Source organism: Pagrus pagrus (genome assembly GCF_965226575.1).
Source record: "Pagrus pagrus genome assembly, chromosome: 20".
NCBI classification, from domain to species: Eukaryota; Metazoa; Chordata; class Actinopteri; order Spariformes; family Sparidae; genus Pagrus; species Pagrus pagrus.
Genome location: NC_140207.1, coordinates 24,233,975 through 24,247,559, shown reverse-complemented (window position 1 = coordinate 24,247,559; position 13,585 = coordinate 24,233,975).

Genomic DNA, 13,585 nt, shown 5'->3' with positions numbered 1-13,585 from the left:
ATGCATAATTTGCTACACTGATGCATATAACAGACATACTGCTGATGCTGTCATCTGTTATGATCAAGCTGAAACAGCTCTGTAGGAGTGGACGGCTCAGACACCAGCAGCCTCGGCCCTGAGCTGCCTCAATGGATCATCAATACATCTACAATTTAATTAACTGTCAAGCAAACATTAAAGCAATGTTATTTAACTTTTTTTTACGTTAAGCTAACAGCTTCAGAGTCATGTTGATGGTACAGTGTCCTGAAATAGGTTGAATGGTGTCAAATCAAATCAAATCAAATCAAATTTTATTTGTATAGCCCAAATTCACAAATCACAGTTTGCCTCAGAGGGCTTTACAATCTGTACAGAGACGACACCCTCTGTCCTTCGACCCTCGATTCGAGTGAGGAAAAACTTGCCCCAAAAAAAAGCCCTTTTAACAGGGAAAAAGTGCGGAAGAAACCTCAGGAAGAGCCACAGAGGAGGGATCCCTCTCCCAGGACGGACAGACGTGCAATAGATGTCGCATGTACAGAGCAGATCAACGAGATCACAATGTATTCAATTATAAGCGATGGTTGACAGGAGTGAAAGTACATAAAGATGTATTACAGCAATAATAATGAAATGCACATGGAAATGTGATTACTAGTGATAACAGTAGTAGTGATTAATGGTAAGGATAGTATGTAGTAATGCATTACAATAATAGTAGTGGAACGTATGTAACAGATGTGACTAATATTAGCGACAGTGTCTCGTAACTAAAGTGAGAGGGGAGGATCACAGCGTTACATATGTTTACTTCAACATACAAGCTTCCAACACATCACATTGTTATGTTGTAATGAGTTTATTTGTAGTTGGCACCTACATTATGTCTGACAAAGTTACACACCTGGGATTTGTATTATTGACTGTGGTGTTGCACTTAAAAACTGTGGGGGGCGCCAGATCGCACAAAATGACAATTTCTATTCAATGTTGCTTTAAGTTACCTGGTATGAGACACATCTTAGATCCACCTTTCTTTAAACACAATAATTTCTGTGATTGTAGTAAGAAATACAATTTATTTGTGCATGGTTTTGGTGATATTAAAGCTTCACTAATGGATTGATTAATTAGCAGCCATGACAGTTGGCTGGTACATTACTAGTGAGTGTTCCTGTAACAATGTAGTAACGACTGCTAAGTGCTTATGGTCAGAATGTTAACATGTTGGCGTGATGTCAGGTGTGACCCCATCTCAAGATGATCTCTAGTTGAATTGATTATTTTTGCTTGCCAGCAGAACACCACATAAACACAATATTGCCTATATCCACCTTAAAAAATCAAAATGGCAAACTGAGGGAACAGTCACTTCTCAACAAATCTAGCACAGACGGATCAACATTGGCACTGAGTATGCTGTAAGACAATGAGCTGCAGATTCTTGTGATAATTCTCTGTGGGTTCATCACGTGACCTCTAACACAGTCCTCATTGTTCACAAAAATGATTCACTACAACTTTAAATTTGTAGTTAATTTACACAAGTTAAATCAAGTTGATATTATTAAAGCCAGCGGTGAAGCTTTTTGAAATATCAGATTGTATTCTAACCTTGATGACATTCATTACTGTAAATCTATGAGCCAAAGAACCAATATTTCCACCAGAATTGTTTTGTCTGAGTGGGAAAGCCTTGACAAGGGAACATAGTAACATTAAAAATGACATTATATTTTCAAAGATCAAACATCACATCAGAGCAAATGGCCTCCATGGACCAGGAGGGCTGGACTGATCAATGACATCATAATACCTACTGCATTATAAATCCGTCCACAAATACATAGTTTCTGTTTACAAAATATGATGTATATGATGACCACATGAGTGTATTCTATACTGTCATGTTTTATACGTACTCTGTGTTTGTAACTCAGAGACATTTGGCCCAGTGGTAAGTGGTACACTGAGCATGGTTTCTGACTTTTGGGGAAATTATGATCAATGACAACTGTGGTGGAGTTTGACCTCAAATAGTATACTGGGGCAATGTGAGTCATAACCAATCAAACCCCCACTTCTGCTTTAAAGCAGCATACTGTACCATGTGCCACAATGCTCAACTGTCGATGATGGAGGGAACCGTCCAGACAGACCTGACACATGAGCTTTGAGGGTGTTGTCTGGCTCTGTGCAGACATCTCACTTCACTGATGTCACTGATGTTCTTCAGATGGTACCAGTGATGTTCTGGTGGTTTAATCACCCACTGTAGGGTATGTATGTGCTGATTAGCTATAAGCATAGAGCACAGCTGAGGCTGAATGGGAATGTCATTAGTTTTTTAGGTATTTGGTCATCAACCAAAGTGTTTGACATATTGCCAAAGTCATTACAATGAGGGCATGATGAATTTCTGAACTAAAAAGTTAATGGCAATCACTAAAAACTAAAACTGTCCACTGCATGGTGGGGTCAGAGGAGAAGTTAGGGGATCACCAAAGACAGCAGGATTCACCCCTCAGTGACCATGACTGTCTGTACAAAATGTCATGGCAATGAATCCAATAGTCAGTGAGAAAGTACAGTTTAAACCATAGTGGTATAAACCGGCTGACTGAAGAAGACACAGACATTACCATCCACCCAGCAATGCTACTGGCATGGCTAAAATGTAAGACAAGGACCACAACAGCAGAGCCTAGTGCACCAGGATGAGGTATGATCACTTGGACCAGTTGCTGAGCCGTACATCACTCTTCTCTGGCACAGCAGCAACAAAACATAGCTACTGTTTGTTCGGAGGCCATGAAGGATACAGCTTGTCACTCGGCAGCCATCTTGGCAATGGCCCCTGGTCGTTTTTTCATCAACAAGACCAGGCCCCTATCTAAATAAATAGGAAGAGAGTGATAACTTCACCTTTATTGGTCACTGAGACATAAAGACTGAATGTTTAGAATCAGCAGTTAAATCTGATGAAAAAAAGATTAAAACGCCTTTTGAGTTTGAGTTTAATGTCTAATCCTTAAATGACCTCACCTTTCTTGGTAATACTGTGTAAAGGTACATGCACATGAACTCAAGTGGTGTGGCGAAACACCGCAGGCTTGTGCAGTTTTCTTCTGGAGCCCCCTGCAGGCAGCACTGCTGCAGGCAAAACAGACATATTCGCCGCAACGCCTCCAATGGGCAAGATACGTGTCATACAACTGCCATCTCTGGAGGTGCAGACTTTTCTATTCAAAATTCCCCAAGTGGTTTGTCTTCTCTAAAATGTCTCTGTTCTCACACAAGACACTTTAAATGATATCCATACAGCCTGTATGCTATGTTGATAGCAGGTAGCTACATGCTAGCAGCTAATTCACAGATGCCGGTGCTGGTGAAAATACCCGCCTGTTGTGAGATGTAGTGGAAAACCACAACTTTAGTCCAGAAATACAATATCAATGATGCTTTTTCACCAGAAGTCAGGGTGTCATTAGTTAAGGACATGGTCAACATAAACTCTTTGTACACATGCATCAAGTTATTGGATGACTGGGACTACCACTTGCTCCAGCTCTTGTATTTATTACTGGTGTGTTGTGTAACAGTTGAGAATTACATGCAGTTTGTTCTGTGTAAATAGAAAGAAACAGTCAGCCTCTGATCCTAACAGTCGCCTCAGTATGAATGAAGGCCATGTGTATGTACATATGTGCTGCCCACATTGCTGTTTTGGAGTACTGCACGCACATGTAAGGAGGTATTTATTAAGCGTGCATACCACACACACACTCACACACACACATTAACAGATGTGGGCCTTCAATCCTTTTACATGATGTTCAGTATGCTGGGAGGTTTCCTCAGAGTTATGATCCCTGGGACCTGCTGGTAACAGTCAAACAGACTGTGGTGTGTTTCTTTTGTTTTATTTGCTTACTTTTTATTTGTTTGTCTTTGGGTTTCAGGAGATGGACTTTATTAATCCCTTTGTTGTTTTATTTCCACTCTGTTATTTCTTTTACACATACATGCACAAACATTACCTATACACATGCATAAATGGAGAGGTGTCAGAGTGAGGGGGCAGGGGAGCAGTTAGGGGTTCGGTGCCTTGCTCAAGGGCACCTTGGCAGTGCTCAGGCGGTGAACTGGCACATCTCCAGGAACCAGTCCACAGTCCATATAGACTGGGCCCAATGGGTCTTGAACTGGCAAACCTCCAGTCCCCGAGCCCTGTCCTTGTGAACTGAGCTTTGTGAGGCATCAAACATCTTAGACTAGTCAGACATTAAGGCTCCAACGAGGAACTTTCATTTTTGGTGGATTCTGGCGGCAGTTCCAATTTTGTCTTATTTGTAGAGTAATTGGGATGTTACAACACAATGCTGGGGGAAACCAAATCAAAGAAATCTACACAACAAAAGAAACTTGGCTGGCTAACCTAAAAGTTAGTTTTAAAAAAACAGTGCCACCAGGATTAAAGACTCAGCAGTCCCTCAGTGTTAAGTGCACAGCACAGTGTGTGATTGAACAATTTAGACTGCAGTCGATGAGTTAGGAGTGAGTCAGGGAGATTGACAGCGACGTTAACAACACCTGACATTTCAGAGTCACCATCAGGTTTAAAAGTAGTGTTTCACTGTCTTCTCTATTTAAAGGTTTCCTGTCTGTCTCAGCTGTAACTACTCTGAACAATGATGCCACAGTGTGATGATGACACTACCTGGAGAACACTTCACATCACAGCAACAAGGTGACAAGTTAAACCACTGGATGTGTCGGCGCATTCGTTTATTTGCTTCAAGAGAATCCAGGAGGAGTCCAGTATTCACGTTTAAGTATTTATTCAGGCATTGGAGAATCAAAGTACATGTGCATGGATCTCTTCTGTTCGGAAAACCGCAGTCCACGAGCAGCTATCTGCAGGCAGTTGCTGCAGCCAACGTCCCAGAAGAGAGAGTCTAACGTAACATTACACAGAGTTATATATGTATTTTTGCTGTTATCTGTTTGGTCAAAAAGAGTTGGGGAGGGGCTGTGGTTTTAGACTTTAGCTCTCCCTTGTTGATGCACAGGCTGGTCCCAGTCTCTTGGCACACAAATCCACCAGTCAGCAGGAGACAGCGCCCTAAGGAGGGAAAACCCTACCTATCACACTTTCTCCACGTGTTGACAACACTTATTCCCACACTTACTTGTATATAAAATATGATCCCTTACAAATGTCAACAAGTCTTTCTGATGGTGTTACTCCTTGAGGTGCCTTGAGATGATTCCATCTTATTTATCATCTCTTTTGATCCAGAATAATAGAGCCTACAGTCTTCGTTCCCAGGACTTTTTATATTTCCCTGTCCCTAAGGTTAGAACAGAAATGGGGAAAAAGGCTTTTAGGTTTTCTCCTTCATCTACATGGAACAATCTGCAGGCAGAGCTCAAACTGCAGAATTTGGTATTTCTCACAGTATTCAAGACCATGATTAATCCTGTTCTAGCAAGGCTTCATGAGTGCAAATGTTTTAATTGAGCGGACTTGTTTTACCTGATCTATATCTGTACATTCAATTGTTTGTTGTTTTTTTTCTGTTTTTTTTATGTCCTTGTCTATGTGCAGATTCTGTTATTGTTAAATTTGTTGTTTTTTTGTTTTCCCTATATGTGCTGCCAATCTTGGCCAGGTCTCTCTTATAAAAGAGATCTTTGATCTCAATGGGACAAACCTGGTTAAATAAAGGTTAAATAAAAAAAGGTGCTCCTCAACCTACAAGATCACTGTCAACATGATCAGAGTACCAGGAGGCTCACAGACACATCCAGTCACACTGCACAATAATGGGATCAGTGGCTTTTTATAGTAGCATAAATGCAGCAGCTTCAAAACTCTTATTTGACATTTAGTTTGATCATTAACATCAATGTGTCAGGTAAAAGGTATCACTGACAACATCCAGACAGTACATGTGGCGTTCATCTCCCCCTTCTGTCACATCAGCTGGTGTTCAATCATCTGCCCCCTCAAGTGGCTGACTGTTTGTTGCACTAGCTAAAGTTGCTAGAGCTAGCTAGTAAACTTTAACATTGCTATCGCTAGCTAGCCAACACTAACACTAGTTAGCTAACGTTAGGACAGTGCAGTCTGCTGCATAATGTAAGACTCGGACATTTTTCTGTTTTTTTCCTCAAACTGGCAACTTCCAAGACTCACGCACACATGAACCACATGATACCAACACTATTATACTGTTATACTGTTCCAACGGTCAGGATTCTTACACACAGATAAACAAAACAATAATTTTTTAAATTATTGATTCACAATCATAATAATGTTTGTATTTATTCTGTACCTTTCTACAAGATCTGTAGATGTATTATTTAAAAAAAAAAGATTAGTCAAAAACATGTCATAGATATGACCTTTAAATGAACTGACTTTGTAGTTTGTTCTGCTGAATTCATATATTTATTATTAATAGGTTAAATATTCTTCACATGAATGGTTGAATTTTAGAATGTAAATATACTGCTTACCTTTACCTTTACCTTTACCTTTAGGAAGCAAGTATCATCTGTTAGGGGAACCAGACACAGACGCTGTGTTTAGGCTGTTTCTCGTATGAAACTGTTGGCACTGACAATAGAAGATGAAGATGGAGGTGTTTTCTACTGGCCTGTCCTGGCCTGGAAAGCCAAGCTGAACTGAGGATGGTACTCAAAATTTTAACTCACCAAATGGAGACTTAAAAATTGTCTGTAAAAGGTTCATAGTTTCATCCTTCATGCTGCACAAAGGCTGTGGTCACCTTGAATTCATGTCCGTTCCAACAAATTCAGGAGGGGCCAGTTTTCATCAGAGGGACCAAAACCAAACATCTCAAACCACCACTATCCTCCCAACATTACATTTTTTGCCACATTATGCCTAAATATATAGTTTGTTATAACTTCTCTAAGATATATAATTGTATATCATGATAATGAATATTTGGGACAATGGGTTTGGCCCTTTTGGAAACTCTAGATATTATGAAGATGGCTGTCAGATGAATTTATTGTGTGAGATCATCAGATTGCTTTACACAGACACAAAATAAAGACAAAAACAAGTGAGTTGGAACATTTCAAATGGAGCCAGAACTTATTTGTTTTTTTCTCTGGGATCAGCTAAATGTCAACTGACAAGGCACACAAGGAGCGGAGGCCAGTTGTGTCTCTGTTCCCAGTTAATATAAAATGTGGTTTGAATTCTTTCATGGCTTTCATGAGCCTGTGGTGTTCCCAATCCAGCCTGCTAAAAAACAAGACATAGAGAAAAAAAAGAACATTTATGTCAGGCTTCATATTATATTTGGGTATGATCAATACGTCTTTCTGAAGTCTGATGCCCCAAATCCCCAAAATGTAACAGTATTAATATCTGACCATTTGATAACATGGTCATGCATCTCTATTGTATTGGAATGAAGGTGTGAGCTCACCTCCAGTGATGTCACAGCAGGTGTTCAGCTGACGGGAAACACCTGCTGTGACATCACTGATTGGCATGTTGCCAGGAGTGCAGCCGCGGCGCTCGAGGTTTAACTTTGAGCCGCTGTGATCAAAGTTAAACATCCGCTGAGGGGCTTTAATAGATGGTACGATCAGTAATATGAGAGGGCCTGTAGTGTGTTCATCACCTACTCTCCTGTCCAGCAGCGAACCCTGCCATGAGCTATACAGTCATGTTAGTGGGCTGCTTCTTCTTTGGTAGATTGTATTGCCACTCTATGTTAAGATGCTGAGAAGACTCCTCAGCTGTGTTTATATCTACCTGTATTTCTTGGTGTCGCTGCCGTCACACACTTAAGTAGGTGCAGCCTGTGTAGCTTCTAAGAAGAACAAAGAGATCAAACATTCATTCTCCTGTGAACAAAAAGAAATGATTGTCAGATGATTTTGCCGAGGGAAGACCTCCCAGACAGCACTTTACATCAGGGAATGTAAACACCTTCATCAGCCGCCTGCAGCACAGCTCCTGAGCCACGGGGCTGGAATGCCAAGTCAGGTTACTTCAAATGCAGGTGGGCCAGTAGGAAGATTATTTCATGTGTTTCTCTATAGAAATTAAACTACTTGGACATGTTATGTGTCATCTGTTCTACATAATCCATTTGGAGCGCCCGTCATTCTCTTGGGGAAAAAATAAAGTTGAAACTGACTTTAAAGGTCCTATTTGTAAGAAAAGTTGATTTTTGAGTCTCATTCCCAGCTCGTCCAATACTGACACTCTGGGGAATGAGGCGGAGAAACACAGGTGAGGGAAATTAATGGAAACAAACTACAAACAGGGAAGGAGCTAATAGGCTGGAAAACACTGGGAAGAGGGAAGGGCTAATGAAGGAGATGTAGCACAGGTGTGGAGGGAAAATCAGGCTGCTGAGGAGCAAACAGAAGAAAACAGGAGGGAAAACAGAAGACTGGACACAAAAACCTAGTAAACACACACAACACACATACAATGAACACAATGACAAGACCATGACAGCCCTGATGGATCCCTGTTGGTGAAGTGTTCCTCAGTTTTTTCCTCATATTCACACTTGATGCCTTTTTCAGGTTATGTCTGGCAGCACTGTATTGTTCTCTGTCACCTGATCTGAAGGCTGTGTTGTGTCCTTCAGAAGTGTCTGGGCCTCCTTTGTCATCAGTGGTTTCCTGTTCAAGAAAACACGGATGTGTTTGTTGACAGTGACGTTTTCAACACAGGTCCTGATGTAACAGCACTGTGTACTGGAGGTATAGAACAGGATGTGAGAGGGGAGAGGCTCTGTGCCCTTTAGTGATGTGAGGAGTCGACACAGTCTGGTGTGTTTTCCCCTCTCGCTGAACATTTAATGTGCTGGTCACATTTGGGAAGCACATTCCTCAGATTGGCATGGCTAAAATCTCCAGCAACAATCAAGACGCCCTTTGATGACCCATTCTGTTGTTTGTTTATAGCACATAGTCAAGTGCTAGCCTAGCGTTAGCATCTGGTGGGCTGTACACGGCTGAGATGACAACAACAGACAACCCCAATGGTCTCCAAGTCAGCCCTTTACTGCTAGAAACTCCAGATCTGGTGAGCAGTGCTTATCAATGGCAGTGTGTGTGCACCAGTTTGTGTCGGCATACATACAGACCACCTCTGCGGCTCTGACCAGAGTCATCGTTCTTGTCCCTTTGGTGGGTTTAGCAGCCTGCTAGCTCGACAGCTGTCAGTTTTTGTGATATTCATCATGCGGCTGTCCCGAGGGGCTGTCCGGGATGATACATCCAGCCTCAATTTATGTGACTTTGCATTGCAACAAAAAGGCTGGGAAGCAGAGGTCCGTGTGGAGCCATCCTTCGCCTTGCCAGGCAACCAGACCGGCACCCTCGCTTCTGTTTCCGTTCTCTCCCCCATTTACAAGGCTCAGTATGGTAATCCATGAAGAACCTGGTGCTCTCGTTATCTCCACTGGTAACTGATGGGAGTGCTGGAAGGCACGTGTGGTGGAAACTCGGTACGTTGTTCAGATGTGTAGAAGTTCTTCTCGACTATAGAACTGTAACAGCATTCCAGCTGCAGGCATACCAGACCATTGTTGAATCCTCGCTGTTTGGCTTGGTTCAGGCATGAAAACTACTTGGTTTGGGTTAAATGAACAGTGGTCTTCTGGATAGAAGTCCTATGCTTGTGTAAGCCAACTGTCCACCCCAATCTCCTCTCTATGCACACTTGTTTTGCCCTTTATACTACTTCACCTGACTTCCTGCTTTGCTGTCATAACAACCACTAGAGGTCGCTGCCTAACTGTAAATATGGGTAATAATAAGCTGCTTCTCAGTCGATATATACAGTCATTTCTCTGATGAGGATGGCCTGCATTTTTCTGAGAGACTTATAGTGCCAATAATATGTGTGAATGTTTTAATTAGTGTGTTGCTATGTGAGGGGCGGGTGGGAAAGGAAATTCCCAACAGGGTCTGTTGTTTACTGCTGTCTGCCTGAAATCCTGATGGGACCAGATTTCAACAAAATTCATTCTAATTTCATTCAAATGAGATCAGCGGTGACATCATGTCACCTGGGAAGCAGAGAAGAAGTAAACAGATTGATCTAAAGTCCCAAATCAGAGGAGAAAGTGGAAGCTGGAGCACACATGAGACCTCGACTCGCTCGGTTATCACATGATGTAAGACTCAATCACAGGGTTCTGGCTCATTTATTGGCATCTTGTAACCACAAAGTACAGAGGCCATATTATGGTCTGTGGGCTGCCTTTACCTATGTAAGTGCATGTGTGCAGTCTGTTTTTTGTTTTTTTTCAGTGCTGTACGTGGCGTTTCTGAGCACATTTGGTTCGCATATGGCCTCAAGGTGTACTCCACCCCCACCCCTCTACACACATGCATACTGTACAGACACGTGACTACTTTAAAAAGCTTGAAGTAAAAAATAAACTCCTTTCATCTTTGTTCAGACTATCCATTGATTTAAAGTGTTAAAGCTGCACTAATCAATATTTTTATAATAACAATGGTCCAAATGTGTGATGTAAAAGGTGTCACTCGACTTGAAACCAAAAGTTGTCATTAACCTCATTTCCAGCAACAAACTTGGAGAAAGCCATACTTCCCTTATCAATCAAACAATCAATCAATCAATCAATCAATCAATCAATCAATCAGACTTTATTTAAAGAGCGCTTTTCATCGTAATGTAGCACAAAGTGCTTTACAGAATTAAAACAGCAACCCACCAACATACACACACACACACACCCACACACACACAAGCATATACACACACATACACACTCAGGTATCCAGCTACTTTAAACACAATGAGTAAAATAAAACAGTGAGTAATAATAAATAAATAAATAGTAATAGATAAAACAGGGCACTAACAACAGTTAGCTGATAAAAAATGTTGAGTTGGTGGTGCCAAAAGAAGAGGAAACACATACTGAATATTGGATTTACAGTACATTCGACGTGGGCAGAAGCATGATTCCATTGGATAAGATAGTTGCTCTATATCTGATGAAGGTGTAAATAGACAAACAATTGCTAACATTGGCAATATTAACTTTAAATGTTATAATATGGCAGGGTGGGAGTTTGTGCAGTTAATCTGCCCCAAAATGACCAAAAACTCAATGACTCCAGTTGTAAAGCATCAATAATATATATTTATGTTTATATTTATATTTATATAGCCCTGCAGAAAAGCTAGAAACTTGACTTTGACATATTGCAGCCCGTTCAGTGGCCCAACCCCTCTAGCATGACTTGTTGAAGCGCCGCTCTAGTGTAGTAGTTTAATGAGCGAGGAAAAGTCTGAGTGAGGAGCTGGTCAGGGTGGCTGGGTGGGTCATATAGTGGACTTTCCCTCCAGAGAGCAGGAACTGTGTCCTGTTTGAGTTTTTTGTTTTTAAGTTATGTTGCATAAGAAAGTTAATGTGCATAATTGGCATACTTAAGGGATTTTTGTTACGTGACATGAGTTACGAGATTGAACAAAGTTATTTTAATCCAAAGTATGATCTTTTCCCAAACCTAACCAAAGCATGAGCGTTTCATGAGTTAATGACAATCCAATACACAGACACACACACACACACATAAGAAGCATGTAATCTTTGCCACTAGGGGTCTTTCAATTGAAAAGAAAACAGAATCAGTTAGCATGGGAACATGTGATTGTTACATTTATCTGTGACTCAGGCAGAAATGTTCACAGATGAGATAATGTTTTAAAGTTTTGTTCATATCGTTTAGTCTCGTTCACAGACTACCTCCCTCACTCTCTGACTCTCTCCCTGAAGTGACACTGACAGGCGACTGAATGAAGCTACCTTCACCAGCATCACAAACACAAGCACATCATACTGACCAGCTGCATGTTAGTCAGAACATTCAGCTGAAGGATGCTAAAAAGCCTTACAGAGGTGAAAAGTTGGCTGATAACCCTCTGCTGGTTAATCACTAAGAATGACACATTTCACATACACTCTGTCACATGATTCAACAAATCAACACAGAATACTATTGAAAAACGCTCATTTTCTTCCATTATGTAGCTCAAGAATTTCCCGAAGATCCATTCTTATGAGAACATTTGTTCTTCATGAGTACAGAGAGATACAGACAGACAGACAGACAGGCAGCACTCTCAGCTGACAGTCCTGGCTCTACAGTGGGCCACAGGTGGCTCATGTTATTTTTGCTTCATTCTCCATTGAAAGGACTGTGAGTCATGGCCTCTCTCAGCCATGTCAAACCAGCTCCTGGAAACCAAGCAAACAGCTCAATAGTAAAGGGGGATTTACTGAGTAACAATAGCAAACCATATGTTCCTGTTTCCCATCCATCATGGCTGACACCTAAACACTGGCACAGCCTCCACTTTTCTTTTTCTCTGACACACACACAATTTCAGATGCAAGGCACCCTAGAGGTGTGACTGCGTGTGTTTGTGTGTGTGTACCACCTCAGCCATGGAGCCAGTATGAACACATACTGTACATGAGAAGCTGGTGTGTACGTGACACATTGTTTGCTTTGGGTAATGTAGGGTTTCCATTCACACCTCCACTGTAACTCTGTCTGTGTGTGTTTCCACAAACTGACAGGTGGTGAAAAGCCATGCTATGCTAAAAACATAATAACACAGCACACACACACATGCACACACACAGTACTGCAGGTGCTAATGGAAACCCCACACAGCAACACGTCACATGGAGGATCCCTGCTGAAAAGGCTTCCTTCACCATTACTCCAACAAGCCTTCACTAGTCATCAAATGGGACAATACTGGAAGATTTTCTTCTATTTTTTTCCACAAGACAGCTGATGGACACACCCTCTAGAGGGAGATGCTAACAGCGACACAGTTACATCTTGTTATTTTGTTAGCTTTACATGCTAAGCTCAATAATAAAACAGTGGATGAAGCTTGTTGATGTGAAAAGTGAATACAGAAGTGCCTAAAACCTGCATTCTTTCTAATGGACAGCAGGAGGCGACTACTGGTTTCAAAAAGAAGTCTGATTGTATGTAAGCATAGGAGAAAATGACCCTACTTCTCACTTGATTTATTACATCAGTAAACACTTTCCTCATGAATTTATGGTATCGATCATTAGCTTCAAGTGTTCTTCAATACAGCATGATGTTCATTGTTTAATGGACCATACGTTAGGATATGCTACCACACCATGTCCTCTGTGGGTGCAACAAACTGTATCCTCCCCAGCATCACCCTCTTGTCCATATATGGTCACTTCTGGCCCTGGACAAACCAAGATGGCGACGACTGTAAAGCTAAACTTTAGGCCTCCCAATGGTAGTCCACAAACTAGTCAGTGACGTCACAGTGGGTTTACACTCTCACACTTCTGTGATCAGGTTCTGTCTCAACTCAAAATACCCCAAAACACAACTCCCTCCGACCCTTAATGTTGTGTTAATGACAACACGTTTTGAGGCACTTTTTAACAAAGAAAACCTACAGTACTGCTGCTCTTCCTTGGAGGACAGTTGTGTAACTCCCTGAAGAATCTATGGTGTTGGGTGGTTTCTCATTCACTTC